The 26,840-nt window shown below is 41.9% G+C and overlaps 1 protein-coding gene across 4 annotated transcripts in view; it reads left to right on the plus strand.

Annotated features, from left to right (window-relative positions):
* The window catches only part of MAP3K13 (mitogen-activated protein kinase kinase kinase 13), a 102,056-nt gene that overhangs the window by 17,937 nt on the left and 57,279 nt on the right, over nt 1–26,840 (plus strand). Inside the window, exon 1 of one of the 4 annotated variants that reach the window (XM_063429881.1) lies at nt 5,649–5,861. The exons of 2 other annotated variants lie outside the window; for them this stretch is intronic. The gene's annotated coding sequence lies outside the window, so the exon portion shown is untranslated. Of the gene's footprint in view, nt 1–5,648; nt 5,862–6,231; nt 6,303–26,840 lie in introns of those variants that run through there. One more of the 4 variants, XM_063429885.1, reaches the window with a different exon arrangement.

Genomic DNA, 26,840 nt, shown 5'->3' on the forward strand with positions numbered 1-26,840 from the left:
TGTCCTTTCTCATGTCTGCCACATCGGCCTGGATATTCTGGCGGAGTTCGGCCAGCAGCTCCCGCATTTCGGCCTTCGTGACCGGTGCCTTGTCTGGCTGCGGTTTGGGCTGTACTGGTGTCGGTGCTGTGAGTAAGCCTGTGTCTTCAGGGTCTGAGAGTAGTTGGTCAGAGTCGTCGAATTCGTCCATGTAGTCGGCCATGATGGGCTCTGGGGCACCATGTGCTCGGCTCCATAGATCCCCAATGCTTGTGCCCGGTCGGGGCATTTCTGTTTTTTGTTTTTTAGTTTTCCTGCCCATTGCTGCCTTGTCTGTGAATGCAGGTCAGCTTCGTTTTCTGTTTGGGGGTGAAATTTGTCATTTTTTGGGCTTTATGTGCTAATATGTCTCGGAGCTCTCTGTAGATGCGACCTGTCGGCTCGGCTGTTGGCTCCGCCCCCCCCAGAACACATTTTTAAGCACCTCTTAACACATATTTTTTTTTTTTTTTTTTTTTAATTCTTTATTTTGTTTGTGCACAAAGTTAACAAGTAGCCGTGGTGCGCCACAACAGCGACATCAGGGACAATTAGGAAACATGGATAATACAAGTCATGGCATTTGCTATTCAGGCACTTTTTTTTTTTTTTTTTATATAGCAATATTTCAGCAGTGTAGGTTCACGATTTAGGTAAGTGAATTAATTATACAAGCAAAGCTGTACAAGTAAGTATAACCTAAGCTTATAGCGAGTTGGTCAGACAAAGCTCTAGTCTAGCTAAGCTTGGACTAAATGGTTGTCATGCTAGCCTTAGAGTATAAATCCAATATATGCATAATATGTGTAATATGTTTACATCGCTTAATAATGATAATTTTGCTCAGTGAAGTTAAATAACAGGCTTATAGAATTAAAATTATAGGGTTATAGCATTATAACAGGAGAACAAAAATATAAACGCTCAAAACACATCGCTGGTTGTCACAGTGAGACAGTTGCTAGAAGATGTATACATGAAGTAGGGACTGGCTTGCTTTCTACGTGCTAGGTGAAGGAACTGGTACAGACTAGACTAAACAACAGATAGACATATTAGGAGGTTTAGTATTGTCACTGTGGTCTGGGAACTGGGGTGGCATGTCGCCCTTTAAGCTGAATAGTCCCAGTTGAGCTGTACTTGGCGTTAAGGTTAAGGGTCGCTGATGGGGGTACATGCTGTGAGGTCTCCCTCTCCTCTAGTACTGCCGCCATATTCGTTGGGGACAAGCCCTCTCTGTGAGGCTGGTGGGAGGTCAGGTTAGTGTGCTTCTGCATGATTACTTGCCTTCTCCTATTGCCATCTGACCGGTCCTCGGTCTCCTGTTGCTGGCGAGTGTCTCGCTGCTTCCAACCTTCTACTTGAGGTGTCTGTGCCTGCACCTGTGCGGTCTCGTTTGGGTGTGTATGTGGCTTGATGGCAGGCACTGCCTTGGTGCTCTCCGGGAACATAAGGGCTTCCAGCTTGTCCCAGAAAACCTGGAAGGCTCTGTCCAGCCGGTGCCCTATGTCTTGCTGCTCGCTGTGAGTACAGGGGGAGCATGTGGTCTCCGCCATTTTAGGTGTAGAGCCATCGCTAGTTGCAGGCCCCTGTGTCCCCTCAGCTTTCTCGCCGGGTCGTGCCAGGGTCTCTCGAGGGTAGACCGGGATAACCCCCACCGGTCCAGAGGGGGGGGAACGAGGGTCTGGTCTCCGCTTGTCTGCCGTGGGTGTCAGCGGGGGAGCGGCCGTCTCCCTCGCGTCGACCATGCGTTTAGGCCTCATAGGTAGGGCAGGCGGTGTATACCAGTTTTGTCGTTTGGGTGGCATGGTTGTGTGCCCCTGGATGTCACCTGCCGGTTGGTAGCCTTTTTGGGCCGATTAGGTCCCGTATAGGTGGCTTAAAACAGCTTAATTGTTGCTGCAGGGCAGGAGCTAACCAGGTCTGCGTCCTCTCCCTGCAGCGGTCAGGCCCCGCCCCCCAACACATATTTTAATTCACCTAGTATTAAGTGCTGGCTGAGCTTTACCGGAATTATAGATCACACACATTTTATATTGTTTTAAGAAGCTTTAGAAAACTATGCACAGTAAGAATATGGTATATAGGTATATTGTATGCTTCTGGACTTCTCTTCCTATCTGTGAAGAATATACAGATCTACAATAGAATCAGTAGTGTAACACTGTAGCAAACCAGATACACTTTAAACATTTAGAACCTCTGCTCACATTACTTGTACACACATTGGCAGAAGGTCTATCATGTTTAAACACGTTCAAAGTGTAGAGTGTAGTCAATATAATTCTAGCTTAACGTGTAAAGACTGAGATTAAAACCGATTTAGAATTAGACCCCTCCCCTACTGCCTGAGCGGCAGCCATGTTGAATGTGGTGAAATCATGGCGGAACCCTAGTTCTGGCCACTAATTAGGAAACACTAGCCCAGAGCATTTTTTATATAAAGAATACAAAGTATAGAAGAAAAATCAATTTAATACAAACTAAAATAGTTAGAAATATTTAAATGCTAACCAGATGTAAGTAAGGCAAATTTAATTTCTCTCTGTATATAATGTTCACGGTTGGTTAATTTGTTAATGTTGAAGTTTTAGAAGTAAAAATATAATGTTCTATTGAAGACCTGTGAGGCTTTGAATTATGTGCCCATACCTATAGACAGGCTCTCATTTCAGAGGCTTATTTACTAACCAAAAGGCAGTTTTCATAGAGCTGTATTGGTGTCTCTCTCTGCTCAGCTGTCCTGCAATGAAGTCTGAACTATGTCTCCAATGGATTAAATATCCAGGCATCTGCTCTGTGGGTTTCTTGTGAATCTGGTGGTCATATAACCCAGTGACCTCTGCCATTTTTCAGCCAAGCCCACATAAAACTTAAAGAGAAAGCATCAACCAAAAATGAATATTTTTTAAAGGGATACTCCAAACACTAGCGCTTGGGTACATGAGGGATATGATTATGTTAAGTGGTGGGGATTATACCACCCAAATGCTACCATCTGAGAAGGATCACTTGCTCCACCACATGTGAGTAGAATATTCTTACTTTTACAACCATCATTATATCGATTACAGTGAGCACTATTATTTGCCATTTTTATCTTTTCTATATCAAACCACACATTGAGGGACCAGCCCCCAGATCTACATATCCATCAGTGGGGATTGTACCACTGCATGCTGCTAAACACAGAGCTGGTCTTATAGCTCTCTCAAATGTGAGTGATATACCATATACATTATTGCTGTATGTCCGGCACCTAGTTCCATATACTCTCTGCACCATCACTGGTTATTTTCTGCTTTAATTTCATATGCTCCCACCATTTGAAGACTGGACGGTTACCAGTTGAGAACAGACTCCAGCAATTGTGGACTAATTGGACTTTATATTGGCGTAACCTATATTTTGTATATATTGTTTTCTCTATATCTTTCAGTAAGGGGTTGAGAGTGACTCTTACTATTAGTGTTGGCTGCCTGCTATCATATCTATACTCAGTTGACACTCTAGCGCTTATCCTATCTGTGTATTTTTTTGTTGTGAGTAGGAGTATCTCCCAGTCCGCTCCCTCCTCTCTCGCGCGACTCCGACTCAATTCCTCCTAGCACTGACCTCACGAAAGGGTACCGGTCAGCGCTGGCAATATCACAAGGGCCCAGTCGCACTATTAAAGGGCTGCAGCACTCACCGGGCCCCTAAGGAGATATTGCCGTCAAGTGTCCTTTACTGAATAGACCACCCAGTGGGCCCCCTCAGGGTGTTCCGCTGCTTCCTCAGAATACATATTCTCAAGCACCACAGAAGACAGATGCATGTCTGCAGATGAGGAAGGAATACGTGCCTGGCAGGGACCCAGATAAGACCATTACAAAATGGTTTGCCCCACCGGAAAATGGGGCCAGGGCACTCCTCACACCATAAACACTACATCGGACTAGTGGTTATGATGCTTGGAGTAACCATTTAACCCTTCGGTAACCCTCTTGAGAGACAAGATAATACAACTGCTGTTTGACTGAAGTTGGCTTTGGCATCACTGCAGCCATTATGATGATGCACTAGGTCATTAACTTTTGATTCTCCAAAGTGGTACTCCATCAGCTATTAACTATATCTCTCATCTTACATGGACACACTTTGGGAGTTGGGAGTCTCTGGCAGCTCTAAGCACACAATGACTGCAACTCTCAGGTTTTGGTCATAGGATAGGCTTATAGCAGCAGGCATACAAGTGGTTACTGAACCCTGATCCAAACAGCAATTCCAAGGGAAGGAATTATGGAGGTCTGCAACAGTATAAAAGAAGGAAAGCTTATTCATTAAGCTAGGATCTTACAGTTGACCACAAAATCTATAATTGATGCCAAAATAGCTAGATAGAGAATAGGTCACATTCAGAGTACTCAGGCATTGTGTGATGACTTGAAGGTAAACATAAAATACTTTGAAAATCAAATATAAGGAGGAATTGCCTCTAGTGGCTGTCAACCTGATATCCACTGGGGTATAATTTTGGCAAAATGTCTGTTAAGTATTAAAATGTCTGAGGGGAAAAAAGCAACATGCATGCACCAGAATGACCGTATTAAATGGTTATTCCATGCACCGTGGCCACTTCAGTGATTTGAAGTGGTCATTGTGCCTGTAATCTGTATGTACTTCGTTTTACAATGAAATGTCTCTAGTGGCTGTTGGACTTAACCCTGCAAAGTAAATATTGCAGTTTAGAAAAAAAAACTGCAATATTTTACACTGAAGGGTTAAAAGGACAGGGCCGCAAAACCCAGGCAATTTCATTGAGATTAAATGGTCTGGGTGACTATAGTGTCCCTTTAAATGGTTACCCTGCTTTATTTTTTACTGTGGGTAATGTACAAGTGGGACTTTTATATAATAGTCATATCCCCTGCCCCCTTTCAAATCTCAGCTTCGCATAGAATTATTGTACATGCTATGCCTCTATCTGCTAACGCATTCATTCAAAGGAAAATGTTCTGTGTCTAATGCACTTTCATCCACTCTCCGTCAATCAGAGCCCCCAGCAAAATTCTGAGCATGCTTGCTCATCAAAGACAGTTCTCTGGAATTGTGTGTTTGTGTGTGTATGTAAATATATATATAGATATATATCTATCATTGTAAGTATGTATACATGTGCATATTATCATTATTAGTAGTAGTAGTAGTAGTGGGATTTATATAGCTCAGACTTATTCCGCAATATAATTTAACATGAAATGAGACAATCTACAACAGATTTTGACAGGAACAATAGATTGATGAGGACTCTGCTCAAACAAGTTTACAATCTATATTTTAATATTGTAGCTGGCTTTTCTATAAATAGATACATTGTATGTATACATTGTACAAGCCGCAGCAGTGGATATCCTGTGTCCCAGCTGGTAGCCCTTGTAACAGTTGCAAGGTGTGCGTTCGGGTCCTGTGATTGGTGGACGGGGCTTATTCCCTGATTGTGCCAGGGAGGGTTTGCTGCGTGTGTCCCGCTCGTGATTGGCTGCCCCAGAGCCCCCCCTTTTAGCTCAGCTCACTGTTGACGTCACTGCAAGTTCTGTGCTGAATCCTAAAACGGCTCCATCCCTCTCCATTCATGAATCTCTCGTGACGTCAGAGGAGCACTGGGCTCCCTATGCAGTGGGCTGCAGGATTGTGTGGGTGGCATCTTCCCATCCTTTTTAATATCACTAAGCATTCCCCCGTACATCTTACTCTATCTCTTTTTCCTGGTGCATTCCACATCATTCCTCTTAGGTTTTTTTTTTTTGTGTGTGTGGATATTTTCTACAGGCTAACCATGGAAAGCAGCCTCATGCAGCACTGTGAGTATCATCTGTCAGTTCAACCTCTTTGTTTTATTCCTTACAATAGAGCATAGATGTAGTGAAGGGGGGTGGGGGCTTGTTGTGACCGTGTTATGAAGGACAGATGGATTGGTAATGAAGATCCATCTGTCCCATAAGATCTCCGGGGTACAAAATGATGCTGTGGGACAAGAAACCTGATACCTCCCTTTGCAGGATGAGCCAAGCTCAGCTGCTGTATTGTAGCAATTTCTTCCCTGTCAAAGCTCCTACTAAATGAAGTGCAAATTTCCTTTGTACATCCCTACCTATCTCCAGCTGAGCAGTGGAAGACAGCAAGAAGCTAGTACATTCTGCTTATATTCTTTGGACAGATAACAGATATCTTGAGAAATTTAGAAAAATCCGGAGCTTGTCTGCGTTCTAGGTATTTGTTTCCCTGCTGTTCTATTCATAACGGTAATGCATGAATTATTTTGGTGTATGTTCTCTTTTAATCTGTGGGGTTTATTCACTAAACACTGATTTGTAGTAAACGGAAATCTGAACTACACGGCTAAAATAGCCATGCTGTGGTTATTACAGATTTGGAGTATTTTTCTAAATCAGCACTTTGTGCCTAAATTTAACCTTTTTCCCATTTTAAATCACTACAGTTTGATGTTTAGTGAATAAGACCCTAAATATATGCATTCAATCTATATCACGCTTTCCTGTGCAGGTTAAGAATGTTGGGTTTACAGGAAAGGTGTGTGTGTGTGTGTGTGTGTGTGTGTGTGTGTGTGTTTAAATAGTCGGATTATCATAGAGACTTGCAATGAAATATGGATCATTACAGTTTGGGGCCTTGCAGAGCTTGCACATCCACTATGGATTTTATCTGCTAGATAAGGAATTATTTATAATTGATTTTTTGGTTCAGGAAATTTTTTTTACAGAATATTTCAGTATATTGTGGGAACTAGAATGCCTGTCGTTTCTGGACATAGTATATAAAGCAGGACAATGTAGCATGCTTTTGCTTTACTGAAACTGTAATAGATCCATATTATGACCTCCCAGAGGAGTTAAACACATCACGTGAATTTATTGAGTGCCTGTGTGTATGTAAGGACGTTCCAGTAATTTGGAGGGTCTGATATTTTTACATGTCGTAGAAAATGGTAATGTGATGCATTTGATTTTTATTATAGTTTCATAGATATTTCTCATAATGCATTATTTTATCCAAGTGAGTTCTGTCAATAGTACCCAGGCTTTAGATATCGCTGTGTTGGTGGGTTGTAACTCAACTGGTATAAGCACCATGAGTTTGGCTATAGCAGGACTGTGCTAATAGATGTTGTGGCATAAAAAGGGTTCATTCATACTCGCTAAAGGATTTGAGGATGACAGTCAATATATTTTACCATTTTTTCGGTGAATTCAAGAGTTGTGGCACCACCTCTCTCTTGGACCAGGTTAGTGAAAGCTAAGCATGTGTATGTATCTGTGTTAATTACTTGACTGCATTTCTTTGCGATTAACATAAAGTGGGTGTTTGGCCTCCAGCATTGGGTAACCAATAAGCAGTTTCTATGATGCGGTTATTTTAGAGGAAAAAAACAATAAGCAAGGGGGGGATGGAATTATTAAGGAAATTAAGATAACTTCAGACCAAAAAGAGCAAGCTCTGTTTCGTCCCTTTAAAAGTGACTTGGCAGAATTTCCCTATTACATCCCAAAGAACACGTAGTCAGTTGCTGAATTGCTTACGGCTCTTGATGTACAAGAATTCATGGCCCAGTAAATTCTGCAGAAAATAAAATCTCAGCAATTTTTGGACATGCTCCCTTCCTGTTATATAAAATTTGTATTCTGTTTCTGTAACTCTACAACAGTGCATCTCAAGATCAGTATAAATTATAGAAATGTTGGTTTTCTTAGGATTGGTCCTCCATTTATAGCTCCGCCCCTCAAATGGCATGAGAAAAATGATTCCACCTCTGATTGGTCGAGAGGCCCGGAGTGGAGCTATAAATGTTGCAAATACAGTCGTGCTGATGTCAGAGCAACTGTATTGTGATGTATTTCTGCTGTGCTGGTACTCGGCCAAAGATAACCAGTCCAGGGCCTCAAACCAATAGGGCACAGCAATCTAGTGTGTGCCTATGGGCCACAGGCTTCACAATACAATGTGTATACAGTGGTATCTACCCACTGCCCTTTTACTGATTCTGTTTCTTTTACATCTCTACTGCTCAGTCTCCCATTTAAAATGTTGTTATGCAATGAGGTTCTTCTATGCTAAATAAAAACCCTCTATTGTAATAATAGATTTTTAATATCTAGTGAGAATATGTTTTTGTTTTTAAGAAAAGGCAAAATCCCTTCTCTGGGTTTAATTCTGCTGAATTCTACAATTTAGCTTCATTAGAGTATTTCACAATAGATCCATCCACGACCTGAAACTTTTTTACTCTAATTTTACAAGAATTAACTGCTGTACTACACTTTATGGCAAGATCTATTATTTAATGAAAAGCTAGATTTTGGTTGTGTGTTTTGTTATTTGTGTTTGCTTATATGTATGAATGTTCATCATATGCAACTCAATTTGGGTACAGCCCCGCCATTCAATAGAAGTTGCCTATATCCTGTGAGCCAACATGGGAGAATGGCAGCTGCCTTTATGAGGCCAAGTGACTTGGCTTTACGTACCTGCACTGCACTCTCCACTGTAGGAACATTTCAAGACCATAATCAATGCAGCGTGCATGTTGGCACAGTGTTTAGCTCATTGACTGAAAGCGATCAGCTGGCCCAGCATGGCAGGGTTTAACGTAGGAGAGCTAAACCTCCTATCAGGAGCTTCTCTGTCTCAAACTGTAAGCAAATGATTATGGTGCTTCATGCTTCTTTACTTCTCTGTAGCTCTCTTGGTTGAGCATAATGCCATCTGCAGAACGTGTCTTGATTACACTTGCATACTATTCTATTTTGCTCATGGATGATTGACCCTTATTTAGAGTAGATAACAACATACGTGGTTAGAAAACGGTTATTTCACACGAACTGGTGTCCCAAATAGTAACACATATTCAAGGTGTATAACCAACATTTTCTACAGCCAACTTTTCTATTCTGATGTAGTGTACTGATCATAACTGATAATAGCTTGCTCTCTTGAGCTTACATGCAGATGCTAAACCTATTGACATTGAGTACTGCCAGGTTCTGCTCAACACAAAGTTTCCATAAATAAATGAAGATAATTTCAATATTTTTAAGTTTATTTTTCTTCTACAGATGTATACACCTATTTTTTGTGTTGCACCACAATTCTCCCTATGTTTAACCCATTAAAGACCCATGACTGTTTGTTATCATAACCTATGTTGTTTAAGGATCTGTTCGAAAATGAAATGATTTACTGAACGACTGCAGGCACTTATAGCACTAACTATGCAAAACACTTCATACCGGCATAGCATTTTAAGTGGTTAAATCCCTTTTCATAGAAATAATACACACTTCTCGGGTTCACATACATCTAAAATAATTTGTGTTCGGGTTCTTTCTGTACCAATTTAAAGGGGAACTGCCAATTCTATCAAAATTACACAATTGAAAAAAACAACGAACATCACCTATAACTTATCTTAACCTCTTTTTAAACCTACATGAAAGATTTAGAAAATGACATCACATTTAAGCACAGTCAAGGCACAGCCAAGGCACACAATGCAAATGAGGAGAAAGAGAAACAGTGCTTTATTTCTCCTCTTCAATGTACGCTTTCTCTTTGGGAACCGCCAGGTAGAAAAGACAGATCTTGTAACAATTAGACATAACAGGTAGCTAAGATTGAGGCACCCAGTTTCAGGACACAGAGGTGTTGATTTATACATGTAATTAATTTTTTTACACCTCACAAATACATATTTTGTAAGAAGATATAGAAGATAAGTAACAAAGTATTAAAATTCCTGGTGACAATTCCAAAGTCGCATTTTTTTTTTTGTATCTTACCATAATTATTTTTAATTTATAAAATTAATCATTGTTTTAAAAATGCATTTAACCAAACATTTTTTTGAAGGACTGAAAACGTACCTTTCATGAGCTGCAGAACTGGCCTCTAAATTTAATGAAGATGCAACCCTTTTTTGCCCAATACTTAATTCCTTGTTAGTGTTTGGGCATTGTCTAGTAGGGACCAGTCAAATGCTTTCAACACGGAAACATTAAGGACAATTTCCAGTACAAAGCTTCTCGTGGAGATGGGTGATTCTATTGACGTTTAGGGATTTGTATTAAAACAAAAATCCATAGCCATTTTAAATATTAAGTTTTTGCTGCTAAAATGGTGGCTATATAAAGCTATTGTGGACTACAATTCTAATCAAATCTGATTACATCAGATTTCTATTTGCCAAAATAGCACCAATGAAACCGCTTTAACCACTTGTCCTTAGCTCCAACTCCTACGCATGCTAAACCCTGTTCTCTAACCTTAATGCTTAGAGGGACACTATAGTCACCAAATGCAGTTGTTCTGGTGAGTAGATGTTTCATGCAGGCTTTTTTTCTGTAAACCCTGCCTTTTCATTCATCTAGAAAAATTGCCATTTACTGTAAATATTTGAATTCTTCCTTTAAATTGGTTTCCTCCCCATGTGAAAAGGCTTTTTCTCATCATATGCATTTTTACTTAACAAGTAAAGCATTCAGTGAGGCTGTTTTGTTTTTAAATTAAAGTAGATCTTATAATCTATTTATTTATTTTTTATAAAAAGCAAGTAAATTAGTTTGACGTGGCCTATTAGTCATAGATCCATGTTGGCTCGTACTAATGATTCTGTTGCATAAAGCAATTTCCTGTATAGCATCTTTAAACCGTTCTTCAAATAGCTTTCCCAGCATGCATGTGAAGGATACGGGTTTGCAATTTCCAGGCTCCGACTATGTTCCTTTTCTTAGTGTGGTTATCACATTCACTTCTCTCCAATCCAGTGACACATTTCCACACGAAAAAGAATCCATAAAAATGTAAAATAATAGTATGTCAATTTCTGGTTGAGGTGCCCAAAGTAACAGAGGATGAATCCCATCTGGTCCAGGAGCTAAAGTGTAATTAATCGCTCTTGAATTTTGTGCTGTGTCCGCCAAGAACGTGCTTTTGGCAAGGTTAATGATCTGTGTTCGTGTGCTCACCCATGGATTTCTAGTTGCGATATACTGAAAAATGTCAAAGAATATACACTCCTATCTAGCTTTGCTATGTAATGTTGCTGTAACTACATTTAACCAATTTTTGGTCCACCATTTTAAGACTGTATACTTTTTATATTTTTCAATTTTATAATTTTTACTGTAGCATAGCAGAAACATATAGAGGTAAAGAAGAGCACATACTGCCACATTTTAAGTGCAACATTAGAGTAATTAGAAGATACGTAAAGTAGTTTACAGCTGCAGGTTGCACATTTTAAGGTAAATCATGGTGGACAACTAGCTACGAGAATTAAGCTTTGGTACCACTGGATATTAGGAATACTAAAGAAAAACAGCACATAGAATAGAACAAATAATAAACAAGGTATAAAATAGCATAACGCGTTGCAATGCTTATAGAAAAGATAATATATCTTCAGGCAGGAGTCATCCGATACCGCAAGTGGGCCACAGCAGAAAGGCAGTTGCTAAGTCAGGCACAACTTTGCTGCTTTTCCCTTTGCTTCGCTTTAAGGGTGGCTGGGTTTCATAGACTGTATTCCACAATGCCACAGCTCCACACCTCCTAGAGCCCAGGCCTTAGCGGGAGCCTCTCCCTTATGTCCAAGGATTCACCCTCAAAACGGCAGGATCACGGAGACCTCCGGATCACATAGAGCCTTCCTAGTACGTGAACAAATGATAGGATGTGGCCCACAGCCAAGAAGAAGAGCCATGAACTGAAATATTGGCTTGCGCGGTGGTTCAGCAAAGGTAGTTGAGGTGAGAGGTCAGCTGTCCATACAGTGCCAGAACTCCTGGCAAAGTTTGTCAAATTTGGCCTCAAAGTGCTCCTTCCATGTCTGGTCCTTCTGGATTGCTAGGCTTGCCAGGAAGCTTCAACGATATGGCCATCTTGACCCTGCCACGCAGTATCCAGAAGAGTTGAGAATAATGAGAGAGTATTCCAATAGTGCAGAGGGAGTAGATTCCCCAATTGGGACCAGGCTATCTCCCACCCTTCCAAGGAAAGGGTAATGGGGCTTGGCTTTAGTAAAGTTGTTATAAAATGTGCACCCCCGGTTGAGAAATCGTCCGTCTCTTCTGATTTCCAGGTCGGCAATCTGTTAGGCCTTGATGTTGGAAAAGGTAAGTGCTTGATGGAGCAGAGTGGATCAAGCCAGTAAACCGAAGTGTCAATCTGCTAGTGGTATGAAAGTTCATCCAGCCAAAAAAAAGGAATTTTATATTAGCAGGTTTAGCATACTGTCACAGCACACAGGGAGGATTTGGCGTGTTCTACTCACTCCACGGATGCCACGTGTCTCTCTGCATTCCTGTAGTGAGAGACATGCTCCACCCAGCTCCCGGATGCTGGTTGTTTCCGCCACTCCGCAACGGCGGGCCGTCCCGCTCCGGTTTCCCTAAACCCCGCGACCACACTACGTGGATCGCGGCGTACAGGAGAAGGAGCACAGACTCTGCCTGTCCGCCAGTGTGTCTCTCCTCCGGTGGACAGACAAAGTAATATATGTACTATGACCCCCACACTGCCCCAGGATTCCATCATACCCAGGACATACTTGAAAACGAGAGAAATCTCAATGTATCCTTCCTGGTAAAGTATTTTATAAATAAATAAATAATGCTGACAGAACCCTGTGGGGTTCATGCTGGTTTACCTGGAAGCAGTGTGGAGAAACCTGTGACATAACTGAGCCAGTCATGGAGCTCGCAGAGATTGCAGAATCTTTAAATACTCTGACCTGTCAAATGAATTCTATGGGTCAGATGGTCCAGGATCTGCAAACCGGACAAATGCAGCTACAGTCACCAGTCACAGCTAATGGCATCACCTACCTATCCAGCTCATCTGACTCCACTTCCGGTTGATGAACTTTATGCACCTGAACCTCAGGTTCCCCTGCCTGAACAATTTGCAGGAGATCGAAATAAGTATGATGCCTTTATTATTTCTTGCGAAATTACCATTTGTTTTAAAGCCACGGACTTATCACAATGACTTTATAAAAATAAGAACTGTAATCTCCCTCATGACAGGAGAACCCAGAACTTGTGCCCATAATCTCCTATGTAATCAAAGCCTTCTACTAAACAATTGGGACTCCTTCAAAGCCTATTGATTCCTTTTTACGAGGATCCAAACAAGACCTCCAATGCTAGGTCTACATTATTGCTAGGCCTACATATTTATTTGCCTTTCTAATATAAACCCTTTTTTTTCCAGTGACTGTGCCCGTATACATCTCTGCATACTGAGCCCATTCACCCTAAACCAGTGACACATACACTGTTATCTGTCTATTCTCTTGACAGGAAAGTAGACTCTTCTAATTTGGAGGAGGATAAACCCCTCCCATTGGGAGTAGGACAGCTCCTCATACACCTGCTGGCCTTGAAACCTCACAGACAGTGAACCCTTTGTTACAAAATAATTATACTGCTAAGCATTTACAGTGCTGAGCATACACGTTGCCTATTAACCATTTCATTACCAGACAACAAGCTTATCAAATATATCAGTTGGATTACACTGGTTTTGCATTTTAGCATTACATAACTATATGGATATATTAATAATTATGTAATCTTATCGTGAAGGCTTTTTTTTTTTTTTTTTGGCAATGATTTTAATTTACATTTTTTTCCCATGTATTTTTTAAATAAAATCCTTCACAATTAAAAGGGAAAGTTCATTGGTTATTTCAAGTGGAATCATTTTGTCCACCACCAAGAAATGTAAGGATAATATTAGCATGAGCATTCCGTCTACAGCAGGGATAGGCAACCTTCGGCTCTCCAGATGTTGTGGACTACATCCCCCATAATGCTCTTACACACATAATGCTGGCAAAGCATCATGGGAGGTGTAGTCCAAAACATCTACAGAGCCGAAGGTTGCCTATGCCTGGTCTACAGGGTTTTTTACAAGTACCCTTTAATCCTAAAGGGACTTCCGTCAGCAGGTTATGGATCGCCGTCAACCCCTGGCATTCTCATAGACTATAAAAGCCATAAGTCTCTGGTATTATTTTATACATAGCTGGCTTTTATTCTGTAAACTCTATTGTATACCTGCCGGGATCTGCTGAACCTCTTAATACACAAAAGCACAAACTTGAGCCGCCTCTCCAGTGGAAGAGAGAGCTGTTAGCTTCAGCTATGCATGCTCAAGCAGGTTTAACACCCTCACACGACAAAGGAGGAAGTAATATTCTTCTGTTTATGTTAGTGAGCTGGGAAGGCTTATAGACGTGGTAATTGCATTAAAATGGCATTTTATGTGGGATTGCTGTAGAAAGATAGTGAAGGGCCTATTACAGTAAATGGTAGTTTGAGGATGCAGTCCAACATTTACCCATGCCCCTCTTAGCCCACTCCTGTCCTACAGATATTTTTTAGAAAGAGAGTGGATATTAGGCTTTGGATTCTGCTTAAAGGGGCTCTGTCACTTTTTGGATCGTTTGCATATTTTGTTAAGACTCATAAGAGAAAACACCATTGAGTTTAACCCAATGGAATAATTGAATGTTTCTGAAATATTTGCATATAAGAGAGAATTCAGAGAGCAATGCTCATGTATTTCCATTTTTTATGTTATGAATTGTCAAACAAAAGTAAAGCAGTCCTCACTTTACATACCTGGCAAAACATTTTACAAGATGCACAATATTTGCCAAGGGGATTGATCCCTTTACATCAAAGACCCGATTTGCGCGTGCACATTGCTAGGATCTTAGAAACCAATGTTTTGATAAACATAGTACCATTGTTTGCTCTTGTTATTCACTGTAGAGCCAGTACTAGACCTTGCTTTCATGAGTAAATTTACAAAGAGCTGAATAGCTGTGTGAGAACTAAAGTGGGGTTGATTCACTAAACATTGAACTGAAAACTGCATTTGTAAAATAACGGTTAAAATAGAGTAAGAAAAATTCACAAAATCTGCAATATTTCTAAATAAACTTATTTAACCCGAATTTGAAATAATAAAATAATAATAATAATAATAAAAAAAAAATCTTATGTTTAACATTGTTTTTGTTTTTTTGTGGAACTCCCCAAACATCACATCAGCCTTTAGCTTTGCCTAGACCGGGAAGAAGCTTGGCCAATCGGCAGCCTCCATTTCTGGTCTGTGGAGTGCGGGCTACTGGACATGTTTAATTCAGCCTTACATTAGTTAAAGTATAGGCAGAGGGGATGATTAGAATGTTTTAAGTCTCTCTAAATGTGACCTTCTGCTAGGAGTGTGAGTTTATGGGACCTGCAGTTCAGATATCTCCTGGTCTACTTATGAAAGCTGTTATCTAAACTACATCTACCAGAAAATCTTTGCTGTTCCATGTGCCAGTATGCTGTAGACCTCTAGAGGTTAGTAGAAATAAGCAGAAAGGTAGTTGCATACCGGTACAGAAACAAGCAATAAGAAAGCATTTTACAATGGGATAGGTGGGATAATAATAATATAATGATATGATAATACCGCAAACCTTTTGATATTATTATTTTTTTAGGCCAAATGCTTTAAACTGGAGTGTACCTTTTAAGGGGTATACTTATTTGAGTTATAATATCGAGTTGGAATCAATCATCACTTTATTTTTAGATTTTCACCTATACACTTTTTTGGGTCAAAATGTGCATTATTTAGTAAATAAGCTTGAATGTTTTTAATAATCTGATTTGAACTCCAAAATTGGGTAGTGTTCACTAACATTTGCTACAATCTGATTTTTGCGAGCTTCTTTGCAAAAGGGTTGACCAGTCACAGGAGGAGCCAATAAGCCACAAAATGCTTTTCACAATTTTACTGCAAGTTTATCTTCTTCTACATCCCCCACTGCGCTCAATACGGGTTTGGTTTAGTTTAGTTTTCTGATCTGCTTGCATTTAGTGCATTTGCAGAGCACTCCGACACCAATTCGAGTCCTTGATTTTCATTACAACTAAAACTCTTGTTTTCAGTGAATCATCAACTTTGTGTTTGGATACAATAGGCCATTGCATGTCTATAAAAGAGAATGGAATCTATATTTTGTTCAGTTCCCTGTGAGATTACGTTTTTCTGCCTAACTTTTTATTTGGTGACTGAAAAACAACCTAGTCACGTTGCTTACAATTCATAGGGTATTTCACTAAAGTGTGAATTCAAAATTAAGCGAAAAGCAGCCGAACAGAAAGCGTAGCTGACAGAATTTTTCCGGGTCGGCTATTTTGACCTTAAATTTGAAATTCTCCTTGAGTTCACTTTGAATTCCCACTGTACTGAATAACCCTGTTAGTGTTTGTAAGCTAACACATGAGAATGTAAATGCAAAATAAATTATGTTCGCATGATAAATAAATGTTGGGGACATTGTGCTGCCTGAGCGTGATAGGAGCTGTAATCTAAAAGTTAACGATTTACATGCGCCCGTTTGCCTCATCTTGAAGAAAAGAAATATCAATTTAAAACCAGATGGTTGTCCAATAGACATGAATTTCCCTCGTGGGTAGGTTCTCATTTCCCAGAAATACACCCACTCTTGTCATGCTGGAATGCGGAGATTGTCATTCATGTTCTTTCAGTCCTGCTTAGCTCCTGTTTTCAGTTGATAATTGTGTGGTTGGAAGCTTTGTTTAAATAATATCATGACATCTGCAGAGTAGCACTAGGCCGTAAGAATCCTTTACCTTAGCAATGTCACCATTATCCCCCTGGAACTGCAAGGGTTCTATTAAGGTCTATCAGGGTTCTTATCACATTTTGTCCTTGTAAGTCAAATATTTATACTATTTGCCATTACTTGTCTTCCACCCAGTGTACAGTGCTGAGCACTATTTTGGCATTTTAATAAAATGTTGTGTACGTTTTAATGTACAATTAATGCATAATTCAGAATTTTATCTGTGTAAATTTTACCTGTCTGCGTCATTACAGTTCTAGACTGAATTTCTAGCAAATGTAAAAATATGTCTGTTACGTCTGTGGAGAATTGGAAAGTCAATTGCGAATTGTAGACTAGAAATCCCCCAACCTTGGCTCCCTGCCCCCCCCCCCCCTCAAATTCACGTTTTTAATAAATACATTTCTTCGAGATACACATCCACCTTCATATATCCAAGTATGCTTGCTGATCAACCACACAGAGTTAGGTGCAGAGCATTGTGGGAGGACGCAGCTGTGTCTCACAGATCTGATAGTTACATAGGCTGACAAGAGACATGCGTCAATCGAGTTCAGCCTTTCTCTGTTTTTGCTGTTCATCCAAAAGAAGGAGAAAAAAAAAACTGTTTTAAAGAGTTTTTTTCCCAATGTTACATATCTGATATCCGTTATTGTTACAATGTATTCACAATTCCCCTAATGTATTTCCAATATGACCCTGTGCCCGCCCACAGATATAAATTATCCTCACTCTTCACGGGATTCCCAGCTGTCAGAAATGCTTGGACCCTTTCCAAAGGATAACATTGGGACGCAGACAGAAATGTACCTCTGCCTGGGAATATAAGCAGATGATGTTTATACTCCAATTGAGAGTGTGTGATGACAAAATGTGCTATTAAATGCCCTCCTATCATTTTGTCTGCCTTGCTACAATATTCCACTTATCTTGCTCACTTAACATACTTCAAATCATTCTGATGGAAAACATAAGTTTGCTGCAGTATGCTCATTTGTGGATACAAGCAATTATTCTCTCACATGTGTGTGGATAGATACAAAAAAATGATGTTGTTCTGATGAAAGCTCCTGAGTGGAACTGAAACGTTGATTGTTATGGAATATACTGAATAAATAAGATTTTTTGGGATACCTTGGAATGCTGGAATAATTCAATATTGTGTGTGTGTATAGAGATAGAGGATACATACCACCACTCCCCTAATACGCAATTTTTTAAATTATGTCTTTATTTATTAAATTACAACTAGGGCTTAGAGTTTTGCTAATCTTAAGGCAGCACCACGACATATATGCCATGGCCTACCCAAAGTTTATGGCAGATAGACTCTTGGGTAGAATCTGCTGCCATTATTATATCCTCTCCCCCATTACTGATATGCTAAGTGGAGGCCTAGTAAGAGAATGGTTCTGTTTCAGCATATCTGTGTCCAGCCAGATCATGCAATATGTATTATATTATATGGTGTGACATCCCCCACTGTGCAACACAGGACCTGAAAACGTGATCTCCTCATTAAATAACAGACAAATAATGCAATATATATTTATATAATATATGCTGTATGTGAAAGTAAGCACTTTGAGGATCTGATATAAAAGAAATTGATGTGCAGAGAATAGTAGGCTTTAACAATGCTTCAGTACGTATGTTGGACTTTTTATTTCCACGTCTTCCTATTCTGTATAAATCTTTACAGTGTTTCAGGTACTATATCTCGTGCTCAAATTCAGGCATCTGGCCAATTAATACTGGAGTTGAATAGGGGGTGTTGACTATATGCATTTAGTGGGTATGCATGTAGAGGAAAAAACAAAATACATAAAAGATTAATAATATTAATTGAAAAGTGATTATCTAAATCAATAAACAGCTTGATGTCTCTGTGATTACCATACATTTTGCATTAATTGTGTTATCTACTGCACATCTTGCTGTTTTGACGACTACAGAAGTGTCCGTGCCTCCATAGAGTTGCGTTGCAGGTGGGCTGGAGAGAGGTCGCCTTCCCGTAATCATGCTGACACTCTATTGTATGGATTCATGGAAAGTAAGTGGGCAGCTGCTGGGATGGGAAAGTCCCTGGAGTCTTTACGAGGGAGAGGAAGGAATTAAACCCTATTGATTTGTTAATTCTCCACCAGCTGTACCTCTCTTTTGTTCAAAGACATCTTAGGGGAAAGTGTTGGATATGAAGCATTTCCTGGAAGACACTTGCTAGAAGTGCAGTTATATCTCTGGATGTTACAATTTGGATATCAGTGTATTGTTATGTCTAAGAATGATTGAGAATAAAAAACATTTGCTCCTATAGTTTTATTAATTGATTACGTTGTGTTTGACAACTGAACGGGGGTAGGAACAGACTGTTAAATCTCTAGCTCACTCATGTAGCAGGAATTGCAAATATATCTGGCGATAAAGGATTTTTTAAAATCTTTTTTTAGTTTTTAAATTTTTTATTTTGTATTACGCACATTAATTGACCTTCTGTTCTACCAAAAAAAGGTTACGGTATATAATGTATTTCATAAGTGTGGCCAAAGCAAATATAAAATTTTAGGCAAAAATAGTCCTGCTGGAAAATTCACCTGACTTTGCGTTATTTTGGCCCAAAATTTATCAGGTTGCAATAATTTTGTCATTTTTCTGACTTTTTTTTTCAGTAAGCCAATAAAGTAAAATAAATTCTAAATAAAACACTTTTATGGAGACTAAACAAATTACAACTGTGATGAAAAGTACAAGCAAATTCCCATTGTCCTTAGTATATAATGAACCCTTTAAAGTTGCGGGGAGTCAAAAAAAACAAAATTTGGTGTGGCTATAGTGGGCAATGGGTTGATATCCATCATAAAAGCTTCCATAATAAACAGTGAAAGCCGTGGAAAGCCATAGCATTATACATAATGTTAATGTTGTGTATTGTGGAATATGAGATGTTTTGTACATTCTAGTTGTGAGAAATTATTTTCCACAATTCTTCCAGAATGCCCAACTACATATGCAAATGAGCACAGACAGGCATCATATATCGAATTTTCTTATACTGCATTTATGGAGAGGCTCTTAGCAATGGAGCAATGTTTAAAACACTGCCTTTTAAACCAAAACATGGGATCTCATCTAAAAGAACCAAAGAGAAACATGGATTGACTTTTCAGTTTCATCCTTTGGGGACTCAGTGTTGAATTTCATCATGTTCTGCTCATATCTTTTTTTAATACAGTACTTGACAATAAGGACAACATATATGCAGTATGTCTTCTATCAAAGCAATAAAACTATTGTAGATGTAGCGTTAAAGTAAGATCAATTAGCAGCGTGCTGTTTTGCATACTAGTCTGAAATTCTGTTCATTGGATTTCATAAATGAATTGTGATAATATCAAAGCATTTAACCAGAGCAGGTGGATTTATATTTTGCTTGTAGGTATTGTTATTCGTCATAATTATGCCACTATTAATATTGTGTAGACTGCTGTATATGTAACAGTGTGTGGAGTATTCTAGGATAATCTGTATTCTTGAACTTTCTGTGTGAAGATGGAGATTATACTGATAGAGATCTAGTGTGTGAATGGTGATAATCTGATACCTTTGTGCTGATTGACTTTTTAAGCTTGATTTTTAACATCACAGGTTGTTGTCAAATCAGTGCTTACAATGTTGACTCAAGTGCCTGACTGTAGTGAATGGCATTTATCTGGTTCTGTCAGGCTACGGAATTGTGCACAGTGATATCTTGCGTAACAGTTCTGATGTGTTTGCAAACAAAGGTAATTGCACTGTCTGCATCTAAAAAGCAGCAATGTCAATGGGGTACTCTGGGCACAAAAGGTCCTAGAGCCCATTGTAGTGGTTATGGGGCCAGCATGCCCAGAGTCCTGCCATCCCAATTCTGTGTCATATGATTATTGAGTGTCCCGTCTCGTGCCCGGGGTATGAATATATTTCAATCACTGGTCAGAATTGATATTCCTAATGCGGAAGTGTAACTTCAACAGTTGCGATATGGCAAGTAAGGGGCTGGACTGCAGGCATTCAGGGAATCCTTGATTTGTGTCCAACTGCTTGTAATCATTTTAACACAGAATGGGTTGGACTGTGCCATGGTTATACTGCTTGGCATGCCCAACTAATAGAGCTGGCAGGGCTGGACTTGAGTAGTGCAAGGTTTGGTCTTTTGGTCTGCTGACGGTTTGATCATATTATTTGCGGGTAGGCTGAACATGTTGCACCCATCTTGGTAAAATGGCATCCAGTTATTTCCACATGCAGTAAATTCTGCATAATCATTTCTCATGAAGATATTCCAAAAAGTTGGTCAGCTACCACATGTTAACATTTATCGACCCACTCTCTGAGGAAAAATTAACTACACAGGTAGGAAAGGAAATGGTTCTTTGTTAGGCCAACACCCCCCTTCACATAAGGTTGGTGAGAACAGCAAATAATGCTGCAGTCCTTGCATATGATACAACACAATGCTTTCTAAACTTCCATTCCCAGACCTAAAACTGGTAGACTGTAATTTAAAAGAATACATTTCTTTAGAAATGTGTGCCTCAGCCAACTTTTTTTTTTTAAACTTTCTGAGTCATTCACTAAAGTGAGAATTGCAGGGAATTCTAAATAAATTTCAAGTTTAAGGTTAAAATGGCCGGACGGGAAAATTTCTCCCAGTCGGTTATTCTTTTTGCTACTTTGGCCTTCAATTTGAAATTCTATTTGAATCCCCTACAATTCTCATTTTAGTGACTAACTCTGTTTATTGATAGCCAATCACATGATGTGTATGGTGCTCACCTGCTAATCAATAATTACTAATATAATAAACTGCAGAGGCCCATTAATACACGTTGTTATACCGGTGGAGTACCCCTTTGTTGATGCTATGCTTGACCGTTATGGGCATGGGGTAAGTGGGAGAGACAGAAGACTTTATTTCCTCTTTAACTCCCTCAAATGCCCAAGAGGCTCAGCATTAAGCTTTTAAAACCAGTATTCCCCAGAGCAAATCTAGAGATTTAAGAACAAATCCAGGCATGTGCTGTTTATGGCAATGTAATCAAATAAAATCAGTACAGGTCTTCTAAGGAGAATGGCAGATCAGGGTGCACAATACAAACCCGTTTGAGCTGCATAGAATGTTATGTGAACCGAACAGTGTATTGATCTATAAAATGTATTTTAGAACGCTTACAGTTATATTTAAAAGCAAATTGAATAATGAAAAATATGATGTGAATGTTTTCCATTAACATTGTGAGTACTATGGATGTATTGCTGCCGTCCGTTTCTTGGCTTTGGATACGTTAATGGGCAACTGTACACAAAGAATTTCTAAAGAACTAAATCTCACAATGGAGGGGCTTATATCAGTATGAGATCCTCAAAAATTATACATTTGCTGTTCCTAGAAAATATTCACAGCCAGCACACACACAGGCTTCAATCAGGTAAACAACCAACAAAAAATGCCTGCGATTTAAGGCCTGATTAACCCCTTAAGGACCAAACTTCTGGAATAAAAGGGAATCATGACGTGTCACACACGTCATGTGTCCTTAAGGGGGGAAAAATAGCCTGTGACCCAAATGTTTATATAATTTTTCCTAACTCCATTTAAAAACAAACAGGTGATAATACTATTTTTCTACACCTTTCCTTAGTAGGATGGGAAATATAATCATCTGGATGAAAGAATTCTTATACAATGCCAGCATAGTCTGAGGAGATTTGCAGACTGCAGAAGCCATTTTGCTAATAAGGGAGACCTTTTTTTTTTTTTTTCCGTCTAGGCCAGGGGTGGGGAACCTTCGGCTCTCCAGATGTTTTGGACTACACCTCCCATGATGCTTTGCCAGCATTATGTGTGTAGGAGCATTATGGGGATGTAGTCCACAACATCTGGAGAGCCGAAGGTTGCCTATCCCTGCTAGGCAAAGCTGTATTTTTTTTTTTAGTGCACATAGTTCAGTGTTCTAGAGCATATCCTCTCCCACCTACATGACCGGTGTATAGTCGCCATATGGGCAGTCGGAACCTTGGACAAAAGCCCCCCACATACCTTCCCCAATAAAACGCTGACACTAGGGTATATGGGTCAAATTGTCCACAGCTTTTATTAAATAATTATGATATATATATATATGTAATGATAATAACCATACTACTATAATAATGATAATAACTTAACATAGAAAAAACATGGGTCATTGCCCCATGCCCCGCCCTCTCATCCGTATCCTTCAGTTAATATACAAGGCAATGACCCCCATATAAATAACACATAATATATATACATATAACATTCTTCCAACATCATTTCAACATGAACATAACTTAAAGTGCCAAACATAATTAACCATGGCAGGGGTATACCCGGATACCCCTACCCACACCAAACATAATTAACCATGGCAGGGGTATACCCGGATACCCTTACCCACACCAAACATAATTTAACCATGGCAGGGGTATACCCGGATACCCCTACCCCACCAGGTTCTGAGCCACCGACAGGACTCGAAACCTACCAACTTACCAATCACCACAATTTTTCCATTTCCATCAATCTTCCTAATGGGGAGCCTATTTCCTCTCATTCAGCTCCCTATCCCGCCGCTGTGACAAAACGGGATAACCCACTTAACCAACAAAATCCCAGGGAGGGTGGGTGGGACAAACTCAGCCAGGTAGGTAATTAAAAGTGCTGATTCCAAAATGGCTGCTTATTTAAATAGCCAAACCCCTTACCCACAACCCATCAGTCCTGGCCGCTTCCTCCTAAGCCCGCCTCCTAACCCCTGTCAAGGCCCTTTTCCGCTGAGCTGCGCTTTGGCTACATGGGGCTACATGACCGGTGTATAGTCGCCATATGGGCAGTCGGAACCTTGGACAAAAGCCCCCCACATACCTTCCCCAATAAAACGCTGACACTAGGGTATATGGGTCAAATTGTCCACAGCTTTTATTAAATAATTATGATATATATATATATATGTAATGATAATAACCATACTACTATAATAATGATAATAACTTAACATAGAAAAAACATGGGTCATTGCCCCATGCCCCGCCCTCTCATCCGTATCCTTCAGTTAATATACAAGGCAATGACCCCCATATAAATAACACATAATATATATACATATAACATTCTTCCAACATCATTTCAACATGAACATAACTTAAAGTGCCAAACATAATTAACCATGGCAGGGGTATACCCGGATACCCTTACCCCACCAGGTTCTGAGCCACCGACAGGACTCGAAACCTACCAACTTACCAATCACCACAATTTTTCCATTTCCATCAATCTTCCTAATGGGGAGCCTATTTCCTCTCATTCAGCTCCCTATCCCGCCACAAGCTCAGACCTTGAACCCTTAAGCCGTCTGAGCTCCCCACCCCGAGGAAACAGCGCCTTCTGCAGCCATCCCTGCCAATCCAGAGCCCGAAGGACCCACCCCTGTTTAAAAGGAGAACTCCATCCTCGTGAAAACGGGGCAACCCCCGTCCCTATGACCATGCCTCTGCCACCATGCCGCCCGCTTCCCGTACAACATTAGCTCCCCGCCATTCAGGGAACCGTCCCCGACCACCACCAAAGTCACGGGAAGCAGGCCTCCCAATCCTGAAACCCCTTTACCCCATCCATCTTGCTGGCCGACGCTGCAGTACCGGATCCAGATTTCACCCCCACATGTGGGACAAGAAAATCAGGCCTACACCACGCCAGAGTCTCCGAAACACCGCGGGACACACATCCCCCATCAATACCCCGCAACCAATCACCGAGTCACCACCCGACCCACCGGAAAGCCCAGCTGCTGACCCTCACCTCTAGCTGCAGCCCTCCTCTTGGCCCGGGGAACGACGAATAACCAAATCACCATATCCTGGTGAGACAAGCCAACTGTAACCCTGGCCCTTCGGACCCCTAGGGACCCCCCAACTCACTTCAACCGTTCCCAGACATACGCGCAAGCGGGAGCTCCATGTACCCTAGGCCAAGGCCCCCCTTTTAGGCCATCCCGTGTTGTTTCCGAAAACCGCCTCAACGCGGAAGGATAGCAACCCCAACACACCTGTTCATAACCCCTGGCTTGCCAAGCCTAACGCAAAACCGTCATAACCAAAAGCTAGACTGGGAAGAACCATCCCGCAACACCAGAAAAAACCCCGTTGCCAATTAATGGACCCCCTGCCAAAACGGCGGCGCCGAGGCAGCCGCACCCAGCGCTGAACCAGGGAGTTCACCCCGCAGCACGTCCAAGCCCTAACCCCCCGATATTGGTCGCGGACCGGACGACGAGCGTGCGTCAGACGCCCCAACTCCCCCCATCAACCCAGACTGGAGCACTCCCGCTCCCCCAATCCGAAAGTAGAAATGCCACACAAAACAGCAGCCCCCCGGTCAACTGTCCAAGCCAACATCAGGTAACCCCAAATGAGATTCCCCGACACCCCACGGACCCCGGCCTCCTAGCGTCAAGAGCACCGCGCCCTATCTGACCTCTGGGGCACCGGAACATCAAGAAGTTCCACCGAAGTTCGTCCCAACCGTGCGATCCAGACCCAAGGAGAAGCGCCCCTTGAAAACCTGCCCACCACCGCCGTAAAAGTCCCGGCTAACCACCTGAGCGTAAACCATCGTACGGCATCGCACCGCAAGCCACCCACCAGAGACAGAACCAATCCAACCCATGCGCAGTCCCGCGCTCCCCAGCCTTGTGCATGCGTGGCCCTTGGAGCCACGAAGCTCTCACGCATTCTCTTAGCAGGACGCTTCCCGCAGCCCGAGTGCCATTGAGAACCGCACGTCCTAAAAGCAGAACCTCCACGTGCCACCCGCCAAAACCAGGACCGTACCTACCGAGAGAAAGCACCAACCACCACGTTCCCGAAAAAAACGAGCACCCATTGTACGTGACAACCACCTGGGGGGCCCCACATCGCTGAGTGAGGCACCATGAGAAAACGCACCACCGAATCAACAACACAAACGGTCGTCGACCATGTGCACCACTGCCACGCAGTCCGCCCAGAAGAACCGCTGTAGGGGGCCTAAAGCCCGTTACCCCCTACATGCCAGAGCCACCCCTATAGGGCAGAACCTCCAAACACCCGGGTCTCAAGGAGGAGCCTCCCTCCGAAACCGTTGACCACCGCCCCGCGCACCAGCAGATCAGCTAGCACCGGTGACGACCCAACAACGAAATTGTGCGGCAACCGCACTCCCGCACCCTCGCCGAAGCCCCAATCCGGCTTCCGCTGAACCTCAACCACCACACCCTGCCACCCTACCAGCATACCCGGAGGCAGCCAACGCCCCCCAGAGTCAGAACCAACACCCCGGCCCAGAATGGGTACACTCTATTCCGGCCACTCACTCCCCTGCTGCCAGCGACCACCAAACTGCCCCGCCACCAATCGCGGTCGCACAACCTGCGGGGGCAGGCAGAGGAGTCTGACGGCTCCCCACCGAAATCCACCCCACGCACAACCAACTCATCCATAGCCACCATCCCAAGTACCCAGCCCCAAAGGAACCAAGTTCCACGGAGTACGGCAAGGAGTTAAACAGCCCGTCCGTGGACACAAGTCCACCAGGCACCCCCCCTCCACAGAGACAGTCCAGCAAGGGATTGCTAACCGAGCGAACGGTTAGCCAGATATATGCAGCTTCCACTTCCCGGTGGCCATCAAAAAAGCCCCCCCAGGGCCCGGCCTACTCAACCAGCTCGACCGCCTGGTCAAATGATGCGCAAGAGACCGAGCAAAGCTCCATAGGGATGGCATCATGCGATGACGCCCCTTGGGTAATAGAGACGGCGCAGGAGCCGAATGCCCCCGGCGCCTACACTCTTGGGGCCACCCAATTGATAACCCCGCACATCCTCCAGAGATGGCACGCCGAAAGCGGCCCGCCCTCCTGCCCAACAGTTCCACTCGTCCAACCGTACCCGAACCACCGCAGGGGACCCCCGTGACCCCACCCTATCCAGCAGGGAAAAGAAGGAAACCCGCTTGAAGTCCTCGCGCCTCAACTGCGCAACCGCCCCAACAACGTATCGGCGCAGCCCTGGCCCTG

Source organism: Pelobates fuscus, chromosome 8 (assembly GCF_036172605.1).
Source record: "Pelobates fuscus isolate aPelFus1 chromosome 8, aPelFus1.pri, whole genome shotgun sequence".
In the NCBI taxonomy this organism is placed as follows: Eukaryota; Metazoa; Chordata; class Amphibia; order Anura; family Pelobatidae; genus Pelobates; species Pelobates fuscus.